Source organism: Macaca thibetana, chromosome 13 (genome assembly GCF_024542745.1).
Source record: "Macaca thibetana thibetana isolate TM-01 chromosome 13, ASM2454274v1, whole genome shotgun sequence".
In the NCBI taxonomy this organism is placed as follows: Eukaryota; Metazoa; Chordata; class Mammalia; order Primates; family Cercopithecidae; genus Macaca; species Macaca thibetana.
In genome coordinates, this window is record NC_065590.1 from 52,439,143 (window position 1) to 52,466,621 (window position 27,479).

Genomic DNA, 27,479 nt, shown 5'->3' on the forward strand with positions numbered 1-27,479 from the left:
GTGCTCTGCCTCCTGTCGGATTCGTGGTGGCATTAGAGCCTCCCAGGAGCACAAACCCTACTGTGAACTGCACATGAGAGGGATCGGGATTGGGCCACTCCTAATGAGAATCTAATGCCAGATGATCTGTCACTGTCTCCTATCACCCCCGCGAATGGGGCCATCTAGTTGCAGGAAAACAAGCTCAGGTGATTCTATATCATGGTGAGTTGTAAAACTATTATTATTACTATTGTTATTTTTTGAGATGGAGTCCAGCTCTGTCACCCAGGCTGGAGTGCAGTGGCATGATCTCGGCTCATTGCAACCTCCGCCTCTTGGGTTCAAGAGGTTCTCCGGCCTCAGCCTCTGCAATCCCTAGCTGGGATTGCAGATATGTGCCACCACCACACCTGTCTAATTTTTGTATGTTTAGTAGAGACGGGGTTTCACTATGTTGGTCAGGCTGGTCTCGAACTCCTGACCTCAGGTGATTCGCCCACTTTGGCCTCCCTAAGTGTTAGGATTACAGGTATGAGCCACCATGTCCCGCCAGAATTATTTCATTATATATTACAATGTAATAATAATAGATATAAAGTGCACAGTAAATGTAATGCGCTTGAATCATCCCGAAACCATCCCCACAACCGTCAGTGGAAAAACTGTCTTCCATGAAACCAGTCCCTGGTGCCAAAAAGGTTGGAGACCACTGCTCTATTACTAAAATCTGTTTAAACCTGATCAATCTGGAAAAAAAAAAAACAAAAACAAAATATTGTTTAACAATACAGTCTATACAGTCTGGAATCCATTAGAGGCCTGCACATGACTGCTTAAAAGCTTATTTTCTTTTTTTTTTTTTTTTTTTTTTTTTTTTTTTTTGAGGCAGAGTCTCCTTCTGTCGCCCAGGCTGGAGTGCAGTGGCCAGATCTCAGCTCACTGCAAGCTCCACCTCCTGGGTTTACGCCATTCTCCTGCCTCAGCCTCCCGAGTAGCTGGGACTACAGGCGCCCGCCACCTCGCCCGGCTAGTTTTTTGTATTTTTAGGAGAGACGGGGTTTCACCGTGTTAGCCAGGATGGTCTCGATCTCCTGACCTCGTGATCCGCCCGTCTCGGCCTCCCAAAGTGCTGGGATTACAGGCTTGAGCCACCGCGCCCGGCCTAAAAGCTTATTTTCAAAGGTACTCAATATCAAGCTTGGTAACAAAAGTCAGTTAAAGTAAATGTGGATTCACTTTGGCTCTCCAGAATATCTAAACATGAGTATACAAGAAAAATGAGCCATGGTGCCTAAAATATTGCCGTAAGTTTAGAGCCACAAAAGAGATCTCTGATTTACAATGCATTTATCATAGGTGACAGCCACAAGTTAAGTATGTTAAGTATGACTACTGTGGAGCCAGACCCTATTCAACCGAGCCAATCAGCCCAACACTCAGGCTGGGGATACCTTACCACACTTTCCAGAAAGTCACAGGATAATGCACAGTCTGTCCAAAGCTGCATGGGCTTGTAAGTCAAACTTACCTGGCTCCTACTATTGCTCAAACGACTGCAAAATGAAAGGAAGATCTTAGCTGGTGAAGTCTTCAATCAGGCATAAGAGCAAAAGGAATCAGCAAGTTTCTGTGTTCTCCCAATAGGGGGAAAAAACTTAGAAGGCAAGATCAGGGCATCCACACCACTCTAAATTTCTTTAAAATCTCCCTGGTGATGTGATTTTTGAAACTGCATTTTTCAACTACTTACTTGACCAAAATCAAGCCCATAACTTCATCTCCTTGAAATATGTTACTAATAAACAAGTTTTCTATTTCCCAAAATATCTGCAACATCATATGCGCTTTGTTTTTCCTATCTCAAAATGCTTTCGAAGCAGTTGCTTCTTTTGTCAAAATCAGCAGCACAGAAGAATGAACCGGATGTCAGGGCAATTTGGAACATTTGGAGGGAACTAAATTCTGTTAGTATTCTATGACTCTACAGAGAGAGAAAAATCACAGGCTGGGCACAAGCAGTAGCTGGATTTTTAGTGGAGCCTGAGTGTTATGGACCAAATTGTGCTCACCTTCCAAATTCACATGTTGTAGGAGCAACCCCTAATGTGACTGTATTCGGAGACAGAGCCTGTAGGGAGGTAATCTAGGTTAAGTGCGGTCATAATGGTAGGGCCCTAATCCAATAGGACTGGTGTAGTTATCAGAAAAGGAACAAAGAATGGCCCGGCGCCGCGCAGTAGCTCAAGCCTATAATCCCAGCACTTTGGGAGGTTGAGGTGGGTGGATCACTTGAGGTCAGAAGGTTGAGACCAGCCTGGTCAACATGGTGAAACCCTGTCTCTAATAAAAATACAAAAATTAGCCAGGTGCGGTGGTGGGTGCCTATAATCCCAGCTACTCGGGAGATTAACGCAGGAGAATTGCTTGAGCCTGGGAGGCAGAGGTTGTAATGAGCAGAGACCACGCCACTGCACTCTAGCCTGGGCAACAGAGTGAGACCCAGTATCACCAAAAAAAAAAAATAAATAAATAAATTAATTAAAAATTAAAAAAAATAAAAATAAAAGGAACAAAGAGATGCTATGGTCCCCCCGCACCCATTCCATCTGCACAAAGAAAAGGCCAGGTGAGGACACAGTGAGGCAGCGGCCATCTGCAAGCCAGGAAGAGAAGCCTCATCAGAAATCAACTGACAGCTCCTTGATCTTGGACTTCTACCCTACAGAACAGTGAGAAAATACATTTCTGTTGTTTAATCCGTACAGTCTATGGCATTCTGTTATGGCCGCCTGAGCAGATTAATTCACCAAGTGAACCCTAAAGCTGCCTTCTGTGCCATTAAACTCCAATCTCAATCCAAGGATCCTGTAATTAATGAAGGCTTTCTAATCTCATTAGCAATGGCACTGCTAACTCTCAATATCTTGTGATTTTAAAGACAAGGATGATGGATAAATGAGAACCACATCAACCTAAACTTTACTTTATCTGGAGAGACTCTTTTGAAGCCCCTAGTCCCAGCCCAGGGCCTCTCCTATGTTCCTATTGGTTTGTTGTTGTTTTTTCACAGCACACGTTACAATGGTGTTTAAATAATTACCTGTGTAATAATTTGTTAAGTGACTATCTTGCCTGAAAGTATACTGTACTCTCCATGAACTGTTAGGTATTTCTCTCTTTTTCATCAATGTATCCCTAAATATAGTGCCTAGCTCACAGAGGACAATACACAAATGTTTAATGAATAAACTTTATACTTAAAATTTTCTCAGCTTCGGGGAGTATTAGAAGCACTTTCCCTACCAATTCCTCTACTATCAAGAAGAAAAAATTACTCAGTTCATCCAGTGGTAAATTTTTCCAAATGTAAACTATAAGTAAAAAAAAACCAAAAAACAAAACAGATAAGTTCTTGTAGATTGAGTCATCTACAGTTTTAAAATTATATTTACATGAGAATTTTTAAGTTCTCTCACCGACCAAAAAGCTTCAAAAGCAACTTCAAATTTCTAAGACAAATTTTCATTGCTGGCTGAGTAGGTATGTTCAAGCATGCCAGCGCTGGGACAGGTCCATGGCCTGGTCAGCCCTTTCCTCACCACCTCCGAAAGCAGATGTAGCACAGGGAAGGTCCCAGGGCCGAGAGGGGATTCAAATTGTTCAAGCACACATACGATCTTGCATTCAGACTTTCTTTTTTTTTTTTTTTTTTTTGAGACAGAGTCTCGCTCTGTCGCTCAGGCTGGAGTGCAGTGGCGCGATCTTGGCTCACTGCAAGCTCCGCCTCCCAGGTTCATGCCATTCTCTTGCCTCAGCCTCCCAAGTAGCTGGGACTACAGGCGCCCGCCACCTTGCCCGGCTAATTTTTTGTATTTTTAGTAGAGACGGGGTTTCACCGTGTTAGCCAGGATGGTCTCCATCTCCTGACCTCGAGATCCGCCCACCTCGGCCTCCCAAAGTGCTGAGATTACAGCTGTGAGCCACTGCGCCTGGCCCAGATTTTTAAAAATAAAAGTTCCCAAGGTTAGAAGAGATAAAAACTGACAGCAATTCAAGGAAAACGTGGCAAGCTCAATGCGAAGCAACAGCAGAAGATATAACCAAAGGAAGTTTCATTGTTAGACACCAAGTGAAATCACCCCAGGTACTGACCAAGCCAAGAGTGTCCAGAAGGGGCAGCCAGGCTGTAAGACATCTAGGAGACCCAGCCTTGGAGCTACGACCCCTGGGGAAAAGTCTAGGAGAGACACCTGGCAGGTATCTGCAGGCAGCCAGCTTCAGGAGCCGCCCTGGGAGAGCTGGCACAGATTTCCCAGCAGGCGGGGAGCAACAACTTCACAGTGGCTCAGGGTTAGGAGGTACTTTCTAACAACCAGAGCCCTCCAAAAATGCAGAGAGCAGACAGGTATTAGATTTGTTGTTGTTACTGTTGTTGTTTTCACAGCATGCACTGAAACAATATTTAAATACGACCTGTTAAATGACTATCTTGCCTGAAAGTACACTGTACTCCCCATATATTCAACAGGATAGCTACAGAAAGGACTGAGTACTGTGTGGGAAGCCGGAATGCATGTATTCCAAGATCTCATACAACTACAGGCATCTATAATTTGTTTAACCACAAAGTATTCACACCATTCTTGTGCTCCAGTACAATGCAGTAATACTACAATAAGTAAAACTTGGTTGCCAAGGTGTGTAAAACACTCTCTTCAATGGGGCTCAGAAGATATTTCAAAATAATGGCTTCTCCATCCCTATGTTTAACTGAATCACTATTACTTTAATTGTAACCATCCTCTGGGGTGTTGTCATATTAAGAAAATATTTGCACTCTCTTCATAAACAAAGTATTCTTCTACAAACATTTATACACGTTTTCACTGGATTTCACAACCCCACTGAAAATAATGCGCAAAAAGTTCTCAAAACAGCTTCTGCATTCTGATGAAAACATTCACTTTAAGTACACCACTGGAAATATTTATCACGAAACCAATTATTTTATTTAGGAGTTTTATACTTTTTAAAGTATTATAAGGTACCAAGTAAAACATATGCTTATTTAAAAAAAATATTTTAATTAGAAAATACAGTCATCCCTCACTACCCATGGGCGATTGGTTCCAGGACCCCTTATGAATACCAAAATCCATGGATGCTCAGTTCCCTTATATAAAATGGTGCAGTATTTGTATATAACCTACACACATCCTCTCATATATTTTAAATCACCTAGAGATTACTTATAATTCCCAATATAATGCCTATACATCACCTCATTCACATGGATTCAATGAAGTTTTCAGCAAGCAGCAAATTGAACTTCTGCTTTTTGGAACTTGGTGGATTTTTTTTCCCACGTATTTTCTATCCATGGTTGGTTGAATTCACAGATGCAGAACCCACGGATACAGGGGGCCAGCTGTACTGCTTATGCTGGTATGACTTCTCAGTCACCCAAAGAATATCATTGAGTCTAGGATTTTATCCTTCGAAAAAGGAGGAAATACTCGTACTAGCTAAACAGATATGAAAATCCAAAAGGTTTTTATTTAAGAAAGTCATAGAACATCAGAATGTAAAACAGCTATGCCTCGCAAGTCCTTTGTCTACACAAACCTCTCTGCCTCTTCAGGTTGGAAGGAGGGGAGGTGGTGGCACCTCAGAAAGTAGTTTTCCTAACAAATTACTCCCTTACTTTTCTCCTAATCAGATATTTGCTTTAATGGAGGAGATTTGAACAAGTCAGTCCCACCTAGTCACTTAAAAATCAATGCACACATATTCAGCATTAGTCATATTGTAACAAATTCCTAATATAGTGTGGGGCATTAGATAGAAGAGAATAGATAGAAGAGAGGAGTTGGTGATAAACCAAACCAAACAATCAAAATACTACACCTGAAGTCTGCAGAATATGGTTTGTTATGGTTGTTTTAACGCAGTTCTCGGAAACGTCCTTAACATTTTCTATATATAGATTATGACAGCACCAAAATATTCCCCCCAAAAGTGAACTAATACATTTAGAAGCATCAAGAAAATATGGGAAAGCCATTCGTTGTAACCATATTCAGCTACTGAGGGATGTATAGTTAGATATTCAGCAGTTCCTCAGCCAGAAGTGGGTTGGTTTTGCTTTTTGGCAATGGGTATATGTTTTTAATATTGCTGTGTTACTCAAAAAGAGTTGATGTGTTCAAAGACTAGAAAGGAAAGGGCTGTTTGTGAAACCAGTGATGAGAGCATGGATCAAAATAATGACCTACAAGGATGGTCACTTTCATGCTCATGGAGACTTCTCATTTCTAATCCTTGGACACTTTGAAATTCTGCTAAGGCCCTCAGATTCTCAAGAGTGTAGGTGCTGGGTGAGACAGCCAGTGTCAAAGAGATTTCTCTGAAGAGCATCTTGTTCCCACACTGGGCCTGCAGGAGGATAGACAGGTAGGGGGCATTGTTCCCTTAGCTTGCTCTGACTGCAAAGGCACTAACCAGATGAGCAATGAGACCCCTCACACTATGCCTAGTCCTCCATGAACAGGAAGGCAGTCAGGGGCTTACACAGTGTGCTGAAAGATGGGCCAAGCTCCCATGAGAATTGTGTTCAAATCTCCACGTGGAGCATGCAAAAAAGCTGAGCATAATATATCAACATGGAGACACCAGTGACCAGTGTCTTGAGGCAGGTGAGAATGGATGACCAAAAATAAGCTCAGCAGATTAAGCTCCACACAACAAAAGTTATTTATTTATTTATTTTTAAACACAGGGATCACCAAACTGAAGCCTAAGAATGTGCCCAGTTGTAAAATCCAGTGTGATTACTATGCCAGGGAAGCTCCCAGGCCACACAAGCAATTCTCTTCTTTCCTCATGACCACAGAGGGAACATGGCAGTCGCCTCCAGTGCATTCTTCTCTGAGGTACCCTGGCTGATCTGTTAGTTCTCTGAGTCCGTGCAGAGCTCATTCCTGACACTTAATGAGGGCAAAGCAACAAACACCGGCCCTCTTCAACCAGACTGCTCACCACTCACACAATCTCCGGGAACCTCCATCTAGAAGCTCCAGAAGGTTCCTGCTCAACAGGCTTTACGAAAGAGGGATGATGAAGCCCTTTCCCCTGGCTTTCAGTGTCCATTCCAAGAAGAGAAACAACACCACCAACCAACCAGAAAAGCCAGAGTTTGCCCTTGGTTTTGCACTTAGATTTTCTATGAACACATCTCTGTCTGACTTCAAGGGAAGTCTATTAATCTTTCTTGATGTACAAGAACCTTGCAGGAAAAGTAGGCAGGGAGCTGTCACCCATGCACACACAGCCACACTTCAAAGTGTATTCTCTGAAGTGAATATTTATTTCTCTTCCCCTAAATGGCAGAAGGCATCTTCCTCTGTTGCCAGAAATAGACAGTTATGTCAGGAGCAGCCATCCCTGATGTAAACCAACCCTTCACAGAGTGTGAGGGGTGGGGGCAGGTAAAGTGCGACCACTCTGACAGCCTGGCCATCCCTACAGCACTAAATTGATGCCAGCTGCCCGTTACAGGCTACATTCTTGAGGTCCTGTGACTGGCTCCTGAGAAGATTAGCAAACCTTCCCATCAACTTCCAGATAAGAACAAGGGTGAGGCCTTTGGGGCTAGAAAGCAGAAACTCACCAGCTCCCCAATCAGAACCAGTCTCACTCTTGGCAGGGGTAGGGTGTCATTTCAGAGGCCAGTGTGTTTGGGGAAGGAATGAGTGAATTATTTGACTGACATCCTGCAAAGAAAAATACACATTCTCTTTCTCTCAGAGTTTAACATTTGGAGAGTGATGTTGGCATACTGTAAGAATAAAGGACAGGTCTGGAAATGAACCAAAGCTCCTTAATCTAGTCTTGCTTTACTGTGCAAATGTTTTCCTATCAAATATTCCAAAAGATGCTAATGATCACCCCCAACACAAATTTTCAGGGAGCTGCAAATACTTACCAAAACGTGATCAAGCTTTTCTCACGAAGTATCTACACACACTAGTTGCTCCAGATTCTAGCTTCCACTTCTCACAACTCCCCAGGCCCCCACCTTTGTGCTCTCTTCTCCCCAGAGAGGCTCCATCCCCAGGCAGGGGTGGGAACTCTCTGGTGCAGTGCCCAGTGCCAGCACAGGGCATCCAGGTACCACCTCCCATCAACCTGACCTGCCATGTCAAGGAGCACTGAGCAGAAAGGTGAGCAAGTAATGAGACCAAAGCCTCCGAAACACGAAGAGCTGGAACTGACCAACTCAGAATCTACCAAGTCCATCTCCTCCTCTTTCTGGATGCCACAAACCTGCACCTGGCTGTCCAGCCAGGTTAGCATTTAATTGGTTTAAATTATCCTTAATGGATATACACAGCATTAGAAATGATCAGTTATCCCTAACACTGTAACTAAATAATGTGTAGTGTTCCCTAAAAGGGAGAAGGAAGATTTCTACAAAATACAGAGGTGACCAGCTATTCAAGAAGCTCCTTTGTAATATATAGCAACTGGTCTGAAATTTGCCAGTCTCATTTAGCTAATTACAAACCTATTTGTTTCTAAAGCAATTAAAAAAAAAAAAAAAAAAAAAAGAGCCAAAGAGCCCCAGTGGCAGTTTATCATGCCTCAGATAGCTCATGTGGGAGAAGGAAGGGCAATTTCTACTTGGGTAAAGGGGACAGGAAGATGAGGACTCCTTGCTTCCTCTTCACTGGGGACCCCAGAGTCCTGCTCTCTGCAGCTGCCTAGCCTGACTGTTGACAGGGCAGTCCACAGGCCTCGAGAGAAGATCACAAGAGATCTGTAATCAGAGAATTTGACATCCCTTCCAGAAATCAGCCATTCTTTATTTGGGTCAGTCCCAGCAGGTGACTTGGGACAAGTCACCTAGCTGCTCAGGGCCTCAATTTCCTTGTCTATAAAGAGAGGACCAGACAGGAACAGTGTTCTTGGCTGCACATCACTGTCACCTGTGGGGATACTGTGATTTTTTAATTAGGCTGGCTCAGGTATGAGTGAGCATCGAGATCTTTAAAATGCGCAGCCAGCCAGGTGCAGTGGCTCACACCTATAATCCCAACACTTTAGGAAGCCACGGCAGGCAAATCCCTTGAGCCCAGGAGTTTGAGACCACCCAGGGCAACATGGCAAAACCCCATCTATACAAAAAATACAACAATTATCTGGGCATGGTGGCTTGCATTTGTAGCCCCAGCTACTACAGGAGGCTGAAGTGGGCGGACACCTTGAGCCTGGGAGGCAGAGGTTACAGTGAGCCATGATTGCGCCACTGCACACCAGCCTGGGCAACAGAGCCAGACCCCGTCTCAAAACAAAACAAAAAATAAAATATCCAGCCAAGGATTGAGAACTGCTAATCAGCTAGAGCTCTTTCTAGCTTAAACAAAAAATGTTATAAACCTCAAATACCAATAAAATCATCAGCAGACACGCCCCACCCCTCCTTAGCATGGTGGATCAAGACCCAAAAAAACCAGAACAAATCTCTCAAAGAAAGGCACATCTCCAGCAGCCTGGTCCTGGGAACACCTGAAGCCCACTGAGTCTTCAGCCTATCCAAGCGATAGTTTCCAGTCAGCTCTAAAATTTTGTTCTATTTGAGATTTTTTTCTTTTTTTCTGTTGCCTGAAACATGAGTCTTACGATAAAATATTTCAAACACAAATTTTGTGGTTATTTAAAATAAGCCATCACCTAATAAATGTGACTACTTGCCATTGTTTTTTCTTTCAAAGAATGAAAAACAGCCTAAAACATTTGTTCTTTCTCTCACTTTTAGTAGATTACAGATCACAGAAAAACACAAAACAAATCCTAAGAAATGAACAATTAACATTACAAAAGTAAAAAGAATTATAATTCCAAGTTGCCAAAAATACTGATTATATTTCAATTACCATTTGCGCCTTCATCTGGAAAACATGTCCTCCATTGGAAAGTACCCAGCATAACAGCTGCAATGCTTTTCCAACTTTAACAAACACTGGAAAAGTTAGCCAAAACTCAGTGTTGGCTGACATCCAGGGTTTTATTATTATGTACTATTAGTTCATAGTGAGAAACATGGGCTAAAGGAAGGGGGGAAGCGAAGTAATAACAGGGGCTTCGTAATCATGTGCAGATGTGAAGGTTTCTGAAGCTTTATCTGCCAGAAAACGCCTTCCATATTACTTCTATTACCTGCATCCTTTATTAATTAGATAATTACAAATGTTGTGTTTTCAGGACGTTATTTAGAGACTTAACTGTGAAACAGTTTTTCTTATGTCAGTGGCTGGGCCATGCTGACATTTGAATATTTTTCATATGTAAAGGAGACTGGTGGATTCTCTCCCCTTCGCTCTACGTTTTAGCAGGTGCTGAAAGCAAATCAACAGGCAAACAACCAGTCACCTTCCTCCCTTATGTCCATTTCTTGTCAAATCAATTATGGTTCAAAATCCTCTCACTTTTAGTACTACATGAATGTTGGGGCTGAAATATTTATTTTTTAAGGCTTACACAAACCGCATGGGGTGGTATGGTCTAAGCACAGACTTTTCTATCTCATGAACCAGCAAAGTTTAAACAAACACAAAAATGGAGGAACCAACATGAGTTTCTAACTTTCCCTTAAGTAAGGAGAAAAAAATTAAAACAAATACAAAAAAACTACTAATATTGCCACTATTTTATAAAGAGGAGTCAAAATAGGCCAAGAATTATCATTGTCATCTGAGAACTGAAAGATGGACCCCTTCCAGCAGTGGGCAAATGTTAACCCCACCTGAAGGCTTCTGCATGGGTGGTGAGGGCCTCAGGACACGCCTGGGCTCCACAGGTGCAAAGGCAAAAGCATGAGCTAACAGGAGGTGAAGGGTGAAGTCCTAACCAGCTGACTAGGAACAAACACAAAGTCTCTCTGGGTTTCTCTATCTACATCTACACCTCTACCCTACTTTTAAAGTCCCTTCGTATTCTAAAGTTCCATAACCACTAGGTGAAAACACTGCAGGACTGTTACCCTTTTATTAGGATGAACCAAGTCTCTATGCACCACCAAATGTATCTCCGGCACCCAGCACAGCACTTAGCATAAAGTATGGGCTCCAGACATATTTATCGAATAAATGACTTTTCTGCTCTCCCCAGTATTCAAGGGGTCTTTAAGAAAAATGCATTGATAATAGATGCATGGGAGCTTCTTGAAAGAAAACATAGTATGGATCCAGCTTCAATTTTTCACTTTAGGGACGTATGTATAGTTGCATTATTTAAGAAACACTGATATAGCTTTTACTATGTGCCCAATTCTGAGCCCTTTACAAATATTAATTCATTTAATCCTCAAAATAACCTTTTTTGTGGTAGGCACTATTATCTTTCTATCACTTTCCAAACGAGAAAACTGTGGCACAAAGTGCTCAGGGAACATTGTCCAAGGTAACAGAGGTAAACGATAATGAAGCTGGAATTCGAATCCAAGTAGTCTAGCTTCTAAGTCTATCCTATGCTGTCTAACACAATCATCACAAGCCATGTGTAGCTGTTTACATTTAATTTAAATTAAATTTAAAATTCACATAAGCCACATGCTCAGAAGTCACACACATGGCCCGCAGCAAGTCTACCAAACATTCCCATCTTGTGAATGCACCGGTCATCCTCCAGCCAGTGGAAGCACTGGTCTATGCTCTTAGCTGCTACTCTCTTGCTGCCTTTCAATCTGGGTTTGGCTCCAGAGACTGAAGCTCCAACTCCACGCTGTATGTATTCCCCAACCTAAGAAATATAACTCAAAGTTTTTTTTTCAGATTGGGACTCACTAACATGTTTCTTTAAGCAAAAGAATACAGAAACAAGTTGACGGGAACTTGATTATTGATGGACTTCCTCAACAAGAATGCCAACTGGAGGCCTTGTTTTTTTCCTTTGTTATTCTCTACTCTCCTCCTGGCAGGATGTTTGTGGAGATGGTCTCCGGCTGTGAGGTTACTGGCGCACACTTGCACCTGTCCTGCTGTGCAGAGCTGGAACCCTGTATTTATGGATTTTGTAAGCAGAGTTCAGCCAGAGGGTAGCCCTTCCCAAAATTCAGTTCCCAAAATATTTGCAGATATTTTTCAAAACCTAGGAAGCACACCACACAATGTTCTTTCTGTAACAAAAGGAACAGACGTTTTTGGTGGCATCAAGGCAGCCTTTAAATTCTATGGCTTGGAGACTGAGGGTTGAGCTGTCCTTGGGGAGTTATGATTTCTGCAATTCCCAAACAAGTTAGTTTCGCCTTTGAGAAAACGCAGTTGTTCAAAGTTTAAAAACCTAAGAAGGTTAACACATCAAGTCACTGTTCACACTAACACCTGAATCCAAATGTTTTGTCAAGCACAGGTAAACTATGGTAGAAGAAAGGAAATTCCTGGCATCATGAGGCAGATCAATAAAGAGGTGACTCCCTGGTGGTTAGAGTGAGTCTCAAAGGAAGAAGAAAGAAAGTACTCAATTGAGCTTAGTGGAAAACTTGAAAAAAAAATAAAAAATTAATTCATAGTTTTTGCAGTGGCTAAATGTTCCAGTTATAAAACTGTCTCTGCATTTGTTAAATGAAACCAATATAATATCTGTAACAAAATGTACTAATTCCTTCTCTTCTTCTTCTAAGCCAAGCATTTTTCATGATGCTCATTTTCAGAGAACCCAAGACAGTTCCTCACTGCAGCTCTAGGGTTTCTCTGGCCTTATGGTAACAAAGAAAGAAGCCAGACATGCTGGTTTCCTGGTGGGGGCCCAAGACCAACGGCCAGAAGCAGATATCGAGTATTCATGTTCCATGCTGTCTGTTTATCCCCATTTACAATTTCCTGAGCAATGACCTCCATAAACACATGCCCATATCGTCATATGTAATAGCTGTATGGTGTTCTACCATACGGATATACCAAAATTTATTTAACCAAGTCCCTACTACAGGACATATAGTTGTTCACTATTCTCAGTACTTCCATGAGCACAGTAATATCATTATAACCTTGTCCAATTATCTTCATAGGATAAATTTGCTAGAGAGAAACCAACTTTCCTACAGAAATGGACCCTCCCATTGACCTTGTACAAGAGGGCCTGTTTCCCTCTACCTTAATCAGCATCCAGTATTAAGTTGTCTAAGATCACTGCAGGTCTCTAAAGTGATGGCTTGTTATTTTAATTTGCAAGTCTGCTTACTAGTGATGATGGATATGTTTTCATATAAGTTGATCATTTATTTGGGTAAGTTACTAACATTCTGTACTTCTGTTTACGTATCTGTTAAACAGAAAAAAAAAACTGAACTTACATCTAGAACTGTTTTGAGGATTAAATAAGTTAACACATGTGAAATGCTTCTAATAATATATAGAAGAAAAAGCATTCCCCCCCTCCAAAAAAAAAATGTTAACTGTTACTGTTATTTGTACCTTTTTTTTTTTTTTTTTTTTTTTTTAATTTAAAGAGACCGAGTCGCTCTGTCGCCCAGGCTGGAGTGCAGTGGCGTGATCTCGGCTCACTGTAATCTCCACCTCCCGGATTCTAGCAATTCTTCGGCCTCAGTCTCCCGAGTAGCTGGGATTACAGGTGCCCACCAACATGCCTGGCTAATTTTTTGTATTTTGGCAGAGACGGGGTTTTACTGTGTTGCCCAGGCTGGTCTCGAACTCCTGAGCTTAGGCAATCCACCTGCCTCAACCTCCCAAAGTGCTAGGATTACAGGCGTGAGCCATCGTGCCTGGCCTATTTATACTTTTTAAACATATTTCTGATATTGGGAATAAATCTTCCTTTGGGAACAACAGAGTTCACATAGATGGTTACTTTTTGTGAACAGCACAGATGAAATAATTATCACTGGGTAACAAAGAACTACTGTATGAGCCCACGGGTACTTCTAGAAGGGGACCACCTCCCTTCATTTAGTTAAAATGTCTACTAGACCAGGCTATTTTTCTTTAATATGAATTCAGAAACTGCACCTGTTAATAAAAAAAATTAACTATATTCTTCGATTTACTTGCTTTTTAATAAAGTAATTATGGTTTTCCCAGAATTTTTTTTTTTTTTTTTTTTTTTGAGACGGAGTCTCGCTCTGTCACCCAGGCTGGAGTGCAGTGGCCGGATCTCAGCTCACTGCAAGCTCTGCCTCCCGGGTTCACGCCATTCTCCTGCCTCAGCCTCCCGAGTAGCTGGGACTACAGGCGCCTGCCACCTCGCCCGGCTAAGTTTTTGTATTTTTAGTAGAGACGGGGTTTCACTGTGTTACCCAGGATGGTCTCGATCTCCTGACCTCGTGATCCACCCGTCTCGGCCTCCCAAAGTGCTGGGATTACAGGCTTGAGCCACCGCGCCCGGCCGGTTTTCCCAGAATTTTTAAACAAAATTATACAACCAAAAAAATCCCCAAAAGAGGTTATTGGTTAAATAAATCACCATATATATAAGTAGACTCTCATGCATCAAATAAAAACAATGATATTTTATGTTTACATAAAACACGGAATAATGCTCAGAGGAAACAAAGGTAAAAACATATGCAAATTATGATTCTAATTTTGTTTTAAAACATATATATATCTGAAACAATATACACCAAAATGTTAAAAGTATTTAGCACTGGGTGGTGGGATTAAAGGCAATTTAAATTGTCTTATTTTTCTTAACTGTATTTTCCTTAGTTTCTACAGAGTACACTCTATTTTTGAAATGAAAAATCTTAAGTATTTGTACAGGTGGGATTCCAATGTAGTGTGCAGTTTCCTGGACAAAGCAGAGCTATCTGGTAAGACAGAGCCTTTTTGGACAACAAGGTTCTCCTGGAAACATGATTTAAACAGATTTGAGGGGTGGCATCACATAAGGGTTCCTTGAGTTCTGAACCTGAGGTTCCTGCCTCCTCACCTTCCCAGAGAGGGCAAGGCCCTGAGTTGATTTTGTCTGTCCCCTGCTTACCATCAGTGATGTCCAGCGCTTTCAAAACAATGCTCTAAATGTATGATAGGTACACAAGTCCCTGTTTTCCTCCATACCAACCCCTGCCACACACCCACAACCTCCTACGATTCTCAGACTTGCCGCTGAGATGCCCTCTCTACCCTCGCCTCAAGCTCACCTCCTCCAGGGGGTCTTCACTGTACCTTCTGTGCCCACATCTGTCACAGCATTCCACACACTGCACTACATCTGTCGGCCCACTTCTGCCCCGTTCTTGACTGTGAGCAGGCTGGATGAGATATAAAAGAATGGTACAATTGGCAGACAAGTGGAGACAGAACTTATCTCAGACATTCTTTAAAAAAAAAAAAAAGAAACTTTATTGAGGCATAACTGACATACAATGTGCATGTTACACAATTTGGTAAGTTTTGACATATGGATATACCTGTGAAACCATCACTGCCAGCAACAAAATGAGCATATCCAACACTTTGAAGTTTCCCATGCCTCCTGGCCCATCCTCACTTACCCCTGTCCTCCACCCCCAGATGACCATGGATCTGCTTTCTGTTGCTACAGATTAGTTTGTAATTTCTACATAAACGGAATCATACAGTTTTTTTTTGGTCTGGCTACTGATCCAGTATAATTATTCTGAGATTCACTGATGTTGCTGCATATACTAACAGTTTGTTTTTATTGCTGAATAGTATACCATTAAATGGCTACAACAGTTTGTTTATCCATTCACCCATGATGGACATGTGGGTTGTTTCCAGTTTGGGGTTACTACAAATAAAGCTACTATAAACATTTGTGTATTATTTTTGCATGGATATGTGTTTTCATTTCATTAATAGGTATCTCTAGTTAAATACCTAGGAACTGAATGTCTGGGTAATATCACAGGTCATACTGTAATTTGTTAAAGAAACTACAAGTTTTTTAAAACAATGAGCAGACAAAGACTCAAATATACCAGGGCAATATCCTCTTAAAAGGAAGATAAATCCTTTTTAAAAGGGATGATGAGTCACTTTATAATGTGAATAATCATCCCTGTAATTTTTAAAATACAATATTCACATTTGGAGTTTCTCAAGTAAGTCATGTCTATATTAATTACAGTTATGTAAAAACTTAACACTCTGTCTGCTGTCCAATTCCTATACTGTACCTCATTCTTTTTAGGATTTGGGTAGCACCATTAATTGTGTTTTTCTCTGTACTCTCTACAGCGGCCTTTATGAGAAAGAGCGTGACACTGTGATTATGTTCAAGTGTTGAAGGAGGACCCTTTCTTTGCATGTGTTCCAAGTAAAGAGAGTAACCCACTCATGTGACTTTGGGGAAGTTATATTAACTTCTGTGCCTTTGATAGACACCCTATCATCACTGACATATAGATGTAAGATATTAGGGGTCTCCTGTTTAAGAGGCTATTAAGTAATACAACACGGGCTACAGATAGAAAAGCAATTTCACATGCAAATATCTACATTGGCACTTAGCCTTGGACCCTCTTCTTCAATTTTAACCAAAATTCAGAAAACATAAAAATAAGGCCAGGTGCGCTGGCTCATTGCCTGTAATCCCAACACTTTGGGAGGCCAAGGCAGATGGATCACTTCAGGCGAGGAGTTCAAGACCAGGCTGGCCAACATGGCAAAACCTTGTCTCTACTAAAAATACAAAAATTAGCCGGGCGTAGTGATACACACCTGTAGTCCCAGCTACTCTGCTGAGGCACAAGAATCACTTGAACCTGGGAGGGGGAGATTGCAGTGAGCTGAGATCACGCCATTGCACTCCAGCCTGGATGACAGAGTTAGACTCTGTCTCCCCTCCACCTCCCAAAAAAGAAAACACAAAACACACAATTTATAGAATATATATGTAAGAGCAACCCAGAACACAGAAGGAAATTATAACAAAACCAGAAACATCAAGATATGCTCCTTAGGCCGGGTGCGGTGGCTCACGCCTGTAATTCCAACACTTTGGGAGGCTGAGGTGGGAGGATTGCTGAAGTCCAGGAGTTTGAGACCAGCCTGGGCAATATGGCAAAACCCCATCTCTACAAAAAATGCAAAAATCAGTCGGGTATGGTGCTGTGCGCCTGTGGTCCCAGATACTCAGCAGGCTGAGGTGGGAGAATCCCTTGAACCCAAGAAGCAGAGGTTGCAGTAAGCTGTGATCATGCCACTGCACTACGGTCTGGGAAAAACAGTGAGACCCTATCTCAAAAAAAAAAAAAAAAAAAAAAGATACGTTATTTAGTTCTATCTAAACTTTAAAAAAGGATTTGATTTTCTGATGGACACTGCATTCAATATTCTGCAGACATATTAAACTGCATAACAATTTTCTAAACACAGTTTTTAAAGGATCTGAGTATAATAGCATAATAGAGCTAAACAGAGTCTGACAGCTTTTATTATTCCTATTAACTTTTCTGCTCTAGTTTATACAAGCCAATAAATCTCATTCTATTCCACATGAAAGGAAATCCACTCAGTAGTCAATTACATTTCTACTGCAGGCTGCGGGTATCTTTGCTTGAGACATAAGAGACATGTCCATGTGTTCTCTGACTCCTGTAACTTACATAAATGTTCCAGAAGCAAACCTTTTAAGTAAAAACCAAACCCCATATAAAATGTCACTAGCCTGCCTAAGTTCGAAGGCATCTACCACAGCAGTCAGTCAGTCAGTGCAAAGGGCAGTAGGTCCACCACCTGCAATGAGGTCACAAGAATGACACAGCCTTTGAAACAGGTGTTAAGTAAAACTCCTCAGACCCAGCAAATCCACTTTTAGGGATATAAGGAAAAGGTAACTTCAAATAAAAATATGAATGCAATGATGCTCATCATTGTGCTTTTTTATAGTAGCAAAAAAAAAAAAAAAATTGCAGACAAACTATATGTCCAGTAATAGGGCACACCTACTTTAGAAATAGGGTACACTACTTTATACAGCCATAAAAAGTGTCTTCAAAACAATTTTTAAACATGAATACAACCCATAAAAACAAAGGGTATAAAAATGTGAGTGTATATGAGTGCAAACCGTACACCGGACCAGAATTATAGCATGTTTTAGAGCTAGGATTATAGGAATATTCTTTAATGTATTACTCTCATACTCAGAAGTTATTTTTTAAATTACAGTATATCCTAAAAATAATTATCTTGAGGTCTTTTGTTAAAAGCTCTTAAAATACCACATGATTTGTCTGGAAAATCTAAAGAACAAAATTTGTTTACCAGCCATGCTGTCTGTTTCTTTAAGGGCCTATTTGCAAAGCCTAATAGAAAAATCTGGATTTAAGAAAGAGAAATAAACTGGGTGCAGTGGCTCATAACTGTACTCCCAGCACTTTGGGAGGCGAGGTGGAGGACTGCCTGAGCCTAGAAGTTCAAGACCAGCCTGGGCAACATGGCGAGACCGCGTCTCTACAAAAAAAAAAAAAAAAGAAAAGTTAGCTGGGTACAGCGGCATGCATCTGTGGTCCCAGCTACACCAAGAGGCTGAGGCAGAAGGACTGCTTGAGCCCAGGAGGTTGAGACTGCAGTGAACTGTGTTTGCACCACTGCACTCCAGCCTGGGTAACAGGCTTGTCTCCTTGTCTCCAAAAAAAAAAAAAAAAAAAAAAGAGAGAAGTAAGAAGTAAATTACTTAAAAATGATTATTTGAACCACAGAATTTAAATGTTCATGGTTATAAAGCATTTAAGATATGATATTCAAAAGTTTACTTTAAATGGCAGCACTTTGGGAACATATTTACTCCAAGAAGTTATTCTCACATAAGATGACCAAGAATTTCTGATCAGTCCTTCATCAAAAATGTCAACATCACAATAGCTCAAATCCTATTAGCTAGCTGGCAATGAAATTTTTTTCTACCTAAGTGTAGAATGATTGAAAGAGAAAATATTTAAAGTCCTGTATAATAATGTGGGTGAATGTCAACCCTTGAATATGGTTTTGGAGACTTTTCACAATCTATTACTATGTGAAAAAGAAGGCAAATCCTCACAGTGACAGGCTATGATGCCAGGGGAATTTCCTGTCAGTCAGGTTTAATAACAGTTTTCCTGGACCCAAAAATTTACAAAGTCTAACCTTGACCTTAATAAGGTCCCTTAGCGTTTCTTGACCGAATTATTGCCACAACTTCCTGACTGGTTTCCCTGCTCTGAATTTTGCCCAAGTGAAATCCATCCTCTTCCATGCTGGAGCTTAAATGAGCTTTGAAGAACACACAAGCTTCACTAAAATGTTTCACCACCCTCCCCACTTGTCTTTTGGGTAAAACCTCCTTTCAAGTCATGCAAGAGTTTTTGCCTGGCCTCAGCTCCCTTCACTCCTCAACACAGCCCTCTTTACTTCAGCCACAGCAGAACAGGTCCTCAAAACACACAGTTTTCTCTCTCTCTAGCTTTCTGCATGCTGTTCCCCTACGTGGGACTCTCCCACACCTTAATCTTTCCAGCTAACACTAATCATTCTTCAAGAGTCACCTCCAGCCTCATTCTTCTTCACTAAGCCATCCCCATCCCTCCCATCTGGCATCTACCTGAATAAGATGCCTATTGACCAGACTGAAGCCCAAGCCCATCTTTGCTACTAAGGTGGTTATCCAACTTAATGCAATAAAGCACATCCACTACTGAGGGGAAATTCAGGAACAGGAGATTAATAACATAGCCAAATATTTCAAAGTGCTTATTCCCAATCAGAAATTTCTGGAGAATCGCATCACCATTTACAAGATGGTTCAAATTTCCTATTAGGTATTTTCCTATTTTGTTTTGCTCAATTTTGTTTCTATTTTGTTTCCTATTTTGTCCAAATTTCCTATTAAAATTTTCCTATTTTAATTCAGGACCCCACCTGAATTAAAGTGCCACCACAGGGGATCCCTTGAATACTTTCTGAATTTAGAAATCCGTTTATAAAATCTTCATAAACAGGCCAGGTGCTGTGGCTCTTGCCTGTACTCCCAGCACTTTGGGAGGTTGAAGCGAGTCAATCACTTGAGGTCAGGAGTTTGAGACCAGCCTGGCCAACATGGTGAAAACCTGTCTCTACTAAATATACAAAAGTTAGCCAGGCATGGTGGCACGCAGCTGTAATCCCAGATACTCAGTAGGCTGAAAGAGGAGAATCACTTGAACCTCGGAGGCGGAGGCTGCAGTGAGCTGAGACTGCACTCCAGCCTGTGTGACAAGTGAAACTCTGTCTCAAAAAAAAAAAACAAAAAACTTCATAAACTTGTTTTCCATTCCCTGTCATCACTCCAGCAAAACTGAACAGATTTTTGGGGTGTTCTGTGAGACCAGCAAGAATGGTTAATTCTGAGGTTCTCTCATGTTCTTATGGAAACACAACTAGAATTATAAATATTTTAGGCTCATAGGACTTCTCGTTGATCCAGAAAAATCCAACTGATAAAAACCACAGTAGGAAGATTATATCAAAGTAAAGGACATCTTCTATAAATAACCTACATTCTCAGGAGTGTTTTCCAAAACATTCCCAATTAGAGATTGCTAAATGTATGCACGCTCTTCATAAAAGCTCTTAATCGTCTGAAACTGTCATCAGCTCTCAAATCAGAATCATGATTTTTTTTTTTTTTTTTTTTTTTTTTTTTTACAGGGTACCCTGTCACCCAGGCTGGAGTGCAGTAGCACAATCTTGGCTCACTGCAACCTTCACCTCCCAGGTTCAAGTGATTCTTATGCCTCAGCCTTCCAAGAACAGAGAGTACAGATGCACACCACCACGCCTGGCTAATTTTTGTATTTTTAGTAGACACGGGGTTTCACCATGTTGTCCAGGATGGTCTCAAACTCCTGGCCTTAAGTGATCCACCCACTTTGGCCTACCAAAGTGCTGGGATTACAGGTGTGAGCCACTGCACCCAGCTTAGAATTATGATTGTAAAAATCAGCAGCAACTTGCATCTGCATATTGCTGTGTATTTTTCAAAGTGCTTTCAGTTATATCATTTTCTTTCCCTTTTTTTTTTTTTTTTTCCTTTGGAGACAGGGTCTCAGTCTGTTGCCCAGGTTGGAGCACAGTGGCATGATCATGGCTCACTATAGCCTCAACTTCCTGGGCTCAAGTGATCTTCCTGCCTCTACCTCCTGAGTAGCTGGGACTGTAGGCACATGCCACCATGCCTGGCTTTTCTTTTTTTTTTTTTTTTTAATAGAGATCAGGTTCTGCCTAGGCTAGTCTTGAACTCCTGAGCTCAAGTGATCCTCCCACCTCAGCCTCCCCAAGTGCTGGGATTACAGGCATGAGCCACCATGTCTGGCCAACTACGGCATTTTATTTGGTCCCATTTTTGTCAGCCATTTCTCAATGTCAAATCCCAGCATTAAAAGTTATTTTTCTTAATTTTCTATTTGTAGAAAATTAAATTGTTATTTTAACCTCTAATAATAACTGTACTCTTAATTTTTGCCATCGGACTTATTGTATATAAGCAAGTTTGTTCAGATTAGTCTCTTTACAAAGCGAGCTTTTGTAAGATTAATAACTTCATTAAAATTGAAAGTAGGAAAATAATTCACAGAAGAGCGTGAAAAATTCTGTTATTTTTTTTCCCTATACAAAATGTACCATCTGGAGTTATTCTGAAGCCAAAAGTACATCAGGAGATAGGACTTTTTTTATGGTGAAGGGAGGAGGGGAAACTAAATCACAAAGAAGCCACCAGGATGAGATAATGCACAACACTGAAATCTGAGAAAAAGGGTCCCAGAGATCATTCTCAAAGCTTACACTAAGCCTATGTGACCACACAGGACCTGTGACACACCACCTTTTATAATGAAGCAGAAATAGCACTCACCGAATGAAACTAGAGCGGAATTCAACATGCTGCCAAAAATAAAAAATAAAAAGAAGAGGATTTTAGGAAGAAGACTACAGTATGAGTCAGACATCACGGCAATCCAAAGTGAAAACAGAGAGCCACTGACTCTCAGGGGTGTAAGGGACCTTAGAAAGGTCCTTGGTCTCATCTTACCACTGGCTGCCTTTAACTGCAAGGAAATCACTTTCCCTCTCTAGTCCTCAGTTTCCTCATTTGAAAACTGAGGCATGAGGGTAAGGCCAGTGGGTCTCAAACTTGCATGCTCACCAAAATCACCTAGGAATTTCAAAAGACAGACTCCTGGACCGGGTGCCTAGAAATTCTTATTCAAAAAGGATATGATGGGCCGGGCGCAGTGGCTCACGCCTGTAATCCCAGCACTTTGGGAGGCCAAGGCGGGCAGATCATGAGGTCAGGAAATTGAGATCATACTACCTAACACGGTGAAACCCTGTCTCTACTAAAAATACAAAAAATTAGCCGGGCGTGGTGACGGGTGCCTATAGTCCCAGATACTCGAGACGCTGAGGCAGGAAAATGGTGTGAACCCGGGAGGTGGAGCTTGCAGTGAGCTGAGATTGCACCACTGCATCCCGGCCTGGGTGACAGAGTGAGACTCCGTCTCAAAAAAAAAAAAAGACACAGGAGGAGACCATCAAGTGAATTAATATCATGATATTAAAAGTCAATTTAAGAATGTGAAATTCTGACCAACTTTTGACTTTGAGTATTTCATAAAAGATACTGTGAAATCCTAATGATACGTGACTTCACTGATTCATTTATTCATTTATTGTAACACTAGAAAAGCAATGGTGCTCTAGTCTAGTAGGTAGACTGACAATAATTATTAATGAAGAAATGTGACATTAGATACTTAATACTGTGAAGGAAAAGTATGCAGCTTTGTGAACAAATGTCAGAGGAATTGGATCTAGGCTGAAAATCAGGGAAGGCTTCTCAGAGAAAATGATGTTGGTATTTCTTAAGCTGTACAAATATGCAAAATAGATCTACGTTTACTGAATCATCATTACTCTGCAACTCACTGTACAGTAGTATGTCATGCATACAGTAAATGCAAACAAGTACACATCAAAGGTGTGTAGTAATTAGTCCTGAGAATAATGTTTTCCATTAATATAATATTGCTTAAATAATTTCATTATGTGAAAACTTTTTCTGATGATAGAGACCTAATTAAATGTTGGAAACCAAGTAATCTATGTAATTTCAAAGGAAAACATTGTGCTGATTTTTGAAAAAGTTAAAAAACAGCAAAAAAAAAAAAAAGAAAAGAAAAGAAATCCTAATGAGGAAATCAGAAAAAGCTATAGAAAAATGGACAAATTTTATACATGAACAATATAAATTGTGTATGCTATATTACCTAATACCAAAGTAAACCAGATTCAGAACGGACGGTTATAAGAACTAGCTCATATAGAAACAAGATGACATTATTATATTGCTAGCTGCAAAAATTGGTCCTCAGCACCATTTGATAAATGATCTCAAGTAAATGACTCATAGCAAAAGTACCGACACTTATGTTTGCTTGTTACAAAGCAAAAGCAGTTTTTTCAATACAATCATCAGAAGACCCCAGCAGGGCTCTTGCCACCACACCCGGCCTCCTCCTGTGTCTTCAAAATCAACATCAAAATCTAAATTATCATCCCTTTCTTCATTTCTTCTGCAGCTTCTTCTATGGTTGGAACTTAGATTGTTTTCAGTATTTTGCTTTTTTCTGGTTCCTTGTTGAACGGAATAACAATCTCTTCTTTCCACATTTTATGCAAACTTCAAGTTCACAGGCGCATGGTCTACATATTGTGTAATAAGAATCCTTCACTGTCTTTTATAAACATTTAACACATTTTTTAGGTTTTGATAATGGTTCATATATTTTTTGTATTTTACACAACACTCAAGAACTTCTTTATAGCGCTGACATACTCCATCAGGAAATTTTGCATTAATTTCCTTGGTCTGAACACTCTTATCGAACTTGTCATTTTTGAAGCTAAACGTATTCTGGTGCTTGAGGCCTGGAATGAGCCACGCTGCACCTTTCTGGGAGCTCGTCACTGAAACCACAACCACCCCACGCCGGGTGCAGGCAAAAGGATGAAGGGAAAATCAATGAACTACTTCCAGGAGTTAACACTTCTCTACTTGTCCTTTAAAATTCTCTCCTATAAAAGGCCTCAAACATCCATAAAGCATAAAAGAACAGTGGTACCCTGAAAAGTTACCAGGATGGCAATTACAGAAGACACTTGTCATCACCACTGGCTTTCCTATTATTCCTCTTAGCATTCTTTTTGGTCTTTCCAGCTTCCCATATTCCTGTTCTTAGGCGAAGTTAACATTTCCTACCTTGCTCTCTCAGCTTGAGGAAAGAGAATATAGAAAATGGCAAAATAAAAGTGTGAAACATAATTAAAAATAGCAGACGAGTATTAACAAAAAGTCTAAAATTTACTCACAATGGGAAAGGAAGGAAAGCAGGCCTCTTCTGGCAGTCAGAAGCAAGACTGAAGTGAATGAGAGGAAAATAAACACAATTCCTAAGCATATAAAATTCCTAGGAGGGCCCTGATCATTTATTCCTCAGAGAAAGGCAGTTAATACTGTGCAGTTATCACTTGCCAATACACATATTTGGTTTGGTTTTGTTTTTGAGACAGGGTCTCACTCTGTCCCTCAGGCTGGAGTGCAGTGGTGCAATCACAGCTCACGGCAACCTCAGCCTCCTGAGCTCAATTACTCCTCCCACCTCTGCCTCCCAAGGCATAGGCGCACACCACCATGCCCAGTCAATTTTTGTATATTTTGTAGAGACAGAGTTTCACCATGTTTCCCAGGCTGGTCTCGAACCCCTGGGCTCAGGTGATCTGACTGCCTCGGCCTCCCAAAGTGCTGGGATTACAGGCGTGAGCCACCATGCCCAGCCCCAATACAGATATTTGGATACAACCCCATCAAGAACACTAACCTGATCAGCAGAACAAAGCAAGAAGGGAATGAGGTCTGTAACAGGCACTTACACTGCACCCTGGTTTCATAGCAGACAATGACAAAACAGGAGAAACTCTCTGAAATGACTCACAGGCCCTGTGAAGCCACTGGGAGTCATACCCCTAAATCACCTGAGTGCCTTTGATCCATGCATTCTCAGAGCTCTTCCCACCCACTTCCCACACCCAGGAACACTTGGCATTTTCTTTATGGTAGGCACACAGAAAGCAACAGAAATCTGCTCCTGGGGAGGTGCTAATGTCCAGCGAAATGCAGGAGACAGGAAGGCACAGCAAAGAGCCTGGATGGTACAGACCGGACTGCTGGCTTCCAGACAGCCTCTCCACGTGAGGGTTTCTCACGCCTGCAGGAGGAACAATCTCCAAAAAGGTCCTGCTGAGGGAAGCAACGGGTAGAAAATCCACATCCTTTGGTATACTTCATGTTTCCTCTAACCCCTCGCTTTTCCGTGACCCTACCTTCCTGGGATCTTATGTGCTATGTCTGAACAAACATGGGACATAATTGATTCCATTCTCAACCCTGTGGTGCCCAGCGCTCCACGAACATGGGGGCCCACGATGGGAGTTTATTTCACGGGAAATATGTGCTAGCACTGTCCTTGTTTCCCACACACTAGAGATGAGCAAGCAGAGGCAAACTATTGAGGCAGGTCTTTCTCCAGCAGGAGAGATAAAACCTCCTCTCACCTAGTTTAACCCCAATACTCAGGCTTCAGTTCCCTTCCAGGGCATTCCTCGGCTCTGAAGGAATAAAGCTGCATTCTCTCTTCCCTGGCCTGGCCTCCTCAGGGTCACATTTGCCTGCCCTGAGTCCTCACCACACCCCTTCAGACCAGCCTGCTTTAAACGGGGCCTTTCTGTAAGATGAGACACATAATCCATCGCACCAACTGCTGTGGGGCTTCTGGTGCCAAAAGACCATTGAGAAAAAGGCTGCTTAAAAAAGTATGGAGTAACTCAGTACTGCCAAGTCCTGTGGGATTAGCTCTATTCCAAGCCTGCCCTTCCTGTGTCAGGCTTCTTAAATGTTCGTGCTCCTCCCATGTTTTGTTGACATCCTAGATCTAGGCCACCCAATGAAACTGTCTGCTGTGGTGGAAATGTTCTATATCTGTACTATCCAATGGAGCAGCCATGAGCCATGTGTGGCTACTGGGCATTCGAAATGTGGCTAGTGTGACCGAGGAAATGAAGTTTCAGTTTATTTCATCTAAATTCATGTAAACATAAGTAACTTCCTGGTGCTCATGGCTCCCTACTGGACAGCACAGGCTAGTGACATAATTTTGAGGGGAGGCCAGAGGATAACATGCATGCTTGGCCAATCACCTGAGGACCCCTTGCAAGTCCTGGTGCCCATTTTGTACCCCAGACAATTCAATCAGATTCTCTGGAAGTGGGGCCCAGACATCTGCTTTTTTTTTCTAATTGTTTCTAATTTTTTTTTTTTTTTTTTTTTCTGCTGTAGAGATGAGGTCTTGCTATGTTGCCCAAGCTGGTCTTGAACTTCTGGACTCAAGTGATCCTCCCTCCTCAGCCTTCCAAAGCACTGGGATTTCAGGCATGAGCCACCATGCCCGGCTGACACCTGCATTTTTAAAATCTCTTCAGGGGATGCCAATGTGCTGCCAAGATTGAGGATCAGTGCTCCAAAATGTGAAAATGTCTACCATTAATAGTCAATCCCTATCCAACCAGACACTTCAAAAACCAAAATCTAAGCCATGTAAATAATGAGGCCAAATATTCCCCCCATCATGCAATCCTGTGGCACTACGCCAAACCTCAGGCTCATCAAGAACAAAACCACGTCCAACAAATAGGCTGCTTTATAAAGGAAGCCATGCAGAGGAAAAGAGCTCAGAAAAGAAGGTAAAAGGAGGAAGGAAAGAGGTTTTTCAAATAACTGTCAGTATATAAAGCCTGGCTAGCATCAATCTTTATATACAAATAATTCATTTTCTGGAAAGTCACCAGTTAACAATAAAATACACCTCCAAATCTAGTACTCTGAACAAACAGCTTTAATTGGATTCCTTCCCTTGGCTAACCCATCCACACACTATCTGTGCCTAACAGTAAGCTCTTACCACTATGCATTTTTCTTCAAAAGATTATCTGAAACCTGTGCTTTTTCATTGGAGATATTAAACTCTTTAAATGGCAGCAATTAAAAAGCCAGTATTGGTCCAAAATCCATTTGCTCTGGCTCACTTTTGTCCAGCAGGCACGAATCTCAATCTTTACTTGCCATTACTAATTTCACCAAGTGTATCATTAACCTGGTGAAGCTTTTCCTCGGGGACTTGATTTAACAGAGGCATCATACCCAGAGTTTGGAAAAAAAAAAAAAATTCAGGTTTCTGTAGCCTCTAATCTTCCAATAAGCATTTCCCAAAGGCATGCCATGCCCTTCAGGGTTGACTGCTGACAGAGTTCCAAAGCTGGGGCAAAAAGCTCACCAGCGTTTTCTGGGCAGCACTGCTGAAAATCAAAAGCAGCAAGAGAGATTCTAATGGGAAGAGTATATGAAGGTTACTTTTTTTTTTCCCAAACCTGTTCTTCATTTCT

General features: G+C 41.4%; 1 protein-coding gene across 5 annotated transcripts in view; it reads right to left on the reverse strand.

Moving 5' to 3' along the window:
- SPTBN1 (spectrin beta, non-erythrocytic 1) overlaps nt 1-27,479 on the reverse strand; it is a 213,406-nt gene that overhangs the window by 160,432 nt on the left and 25,495 nt on the right. The window contains exon 1 of one of the 5 annotated variants that reach the window (XM_050753712.1): nt 15,140-16,049. The exons of the other annotated variants lie outside the window; for them this stretch is intronic. The gene's annotated coding sequence lies outside the window, so the exon portion shown is untranslated. Of the gene's footprint in view, nt 1-15,139; nt 16,050-27,479 lie in introns of those variants that run through there. 5 annotated transcript variants of the gene reach the window in all.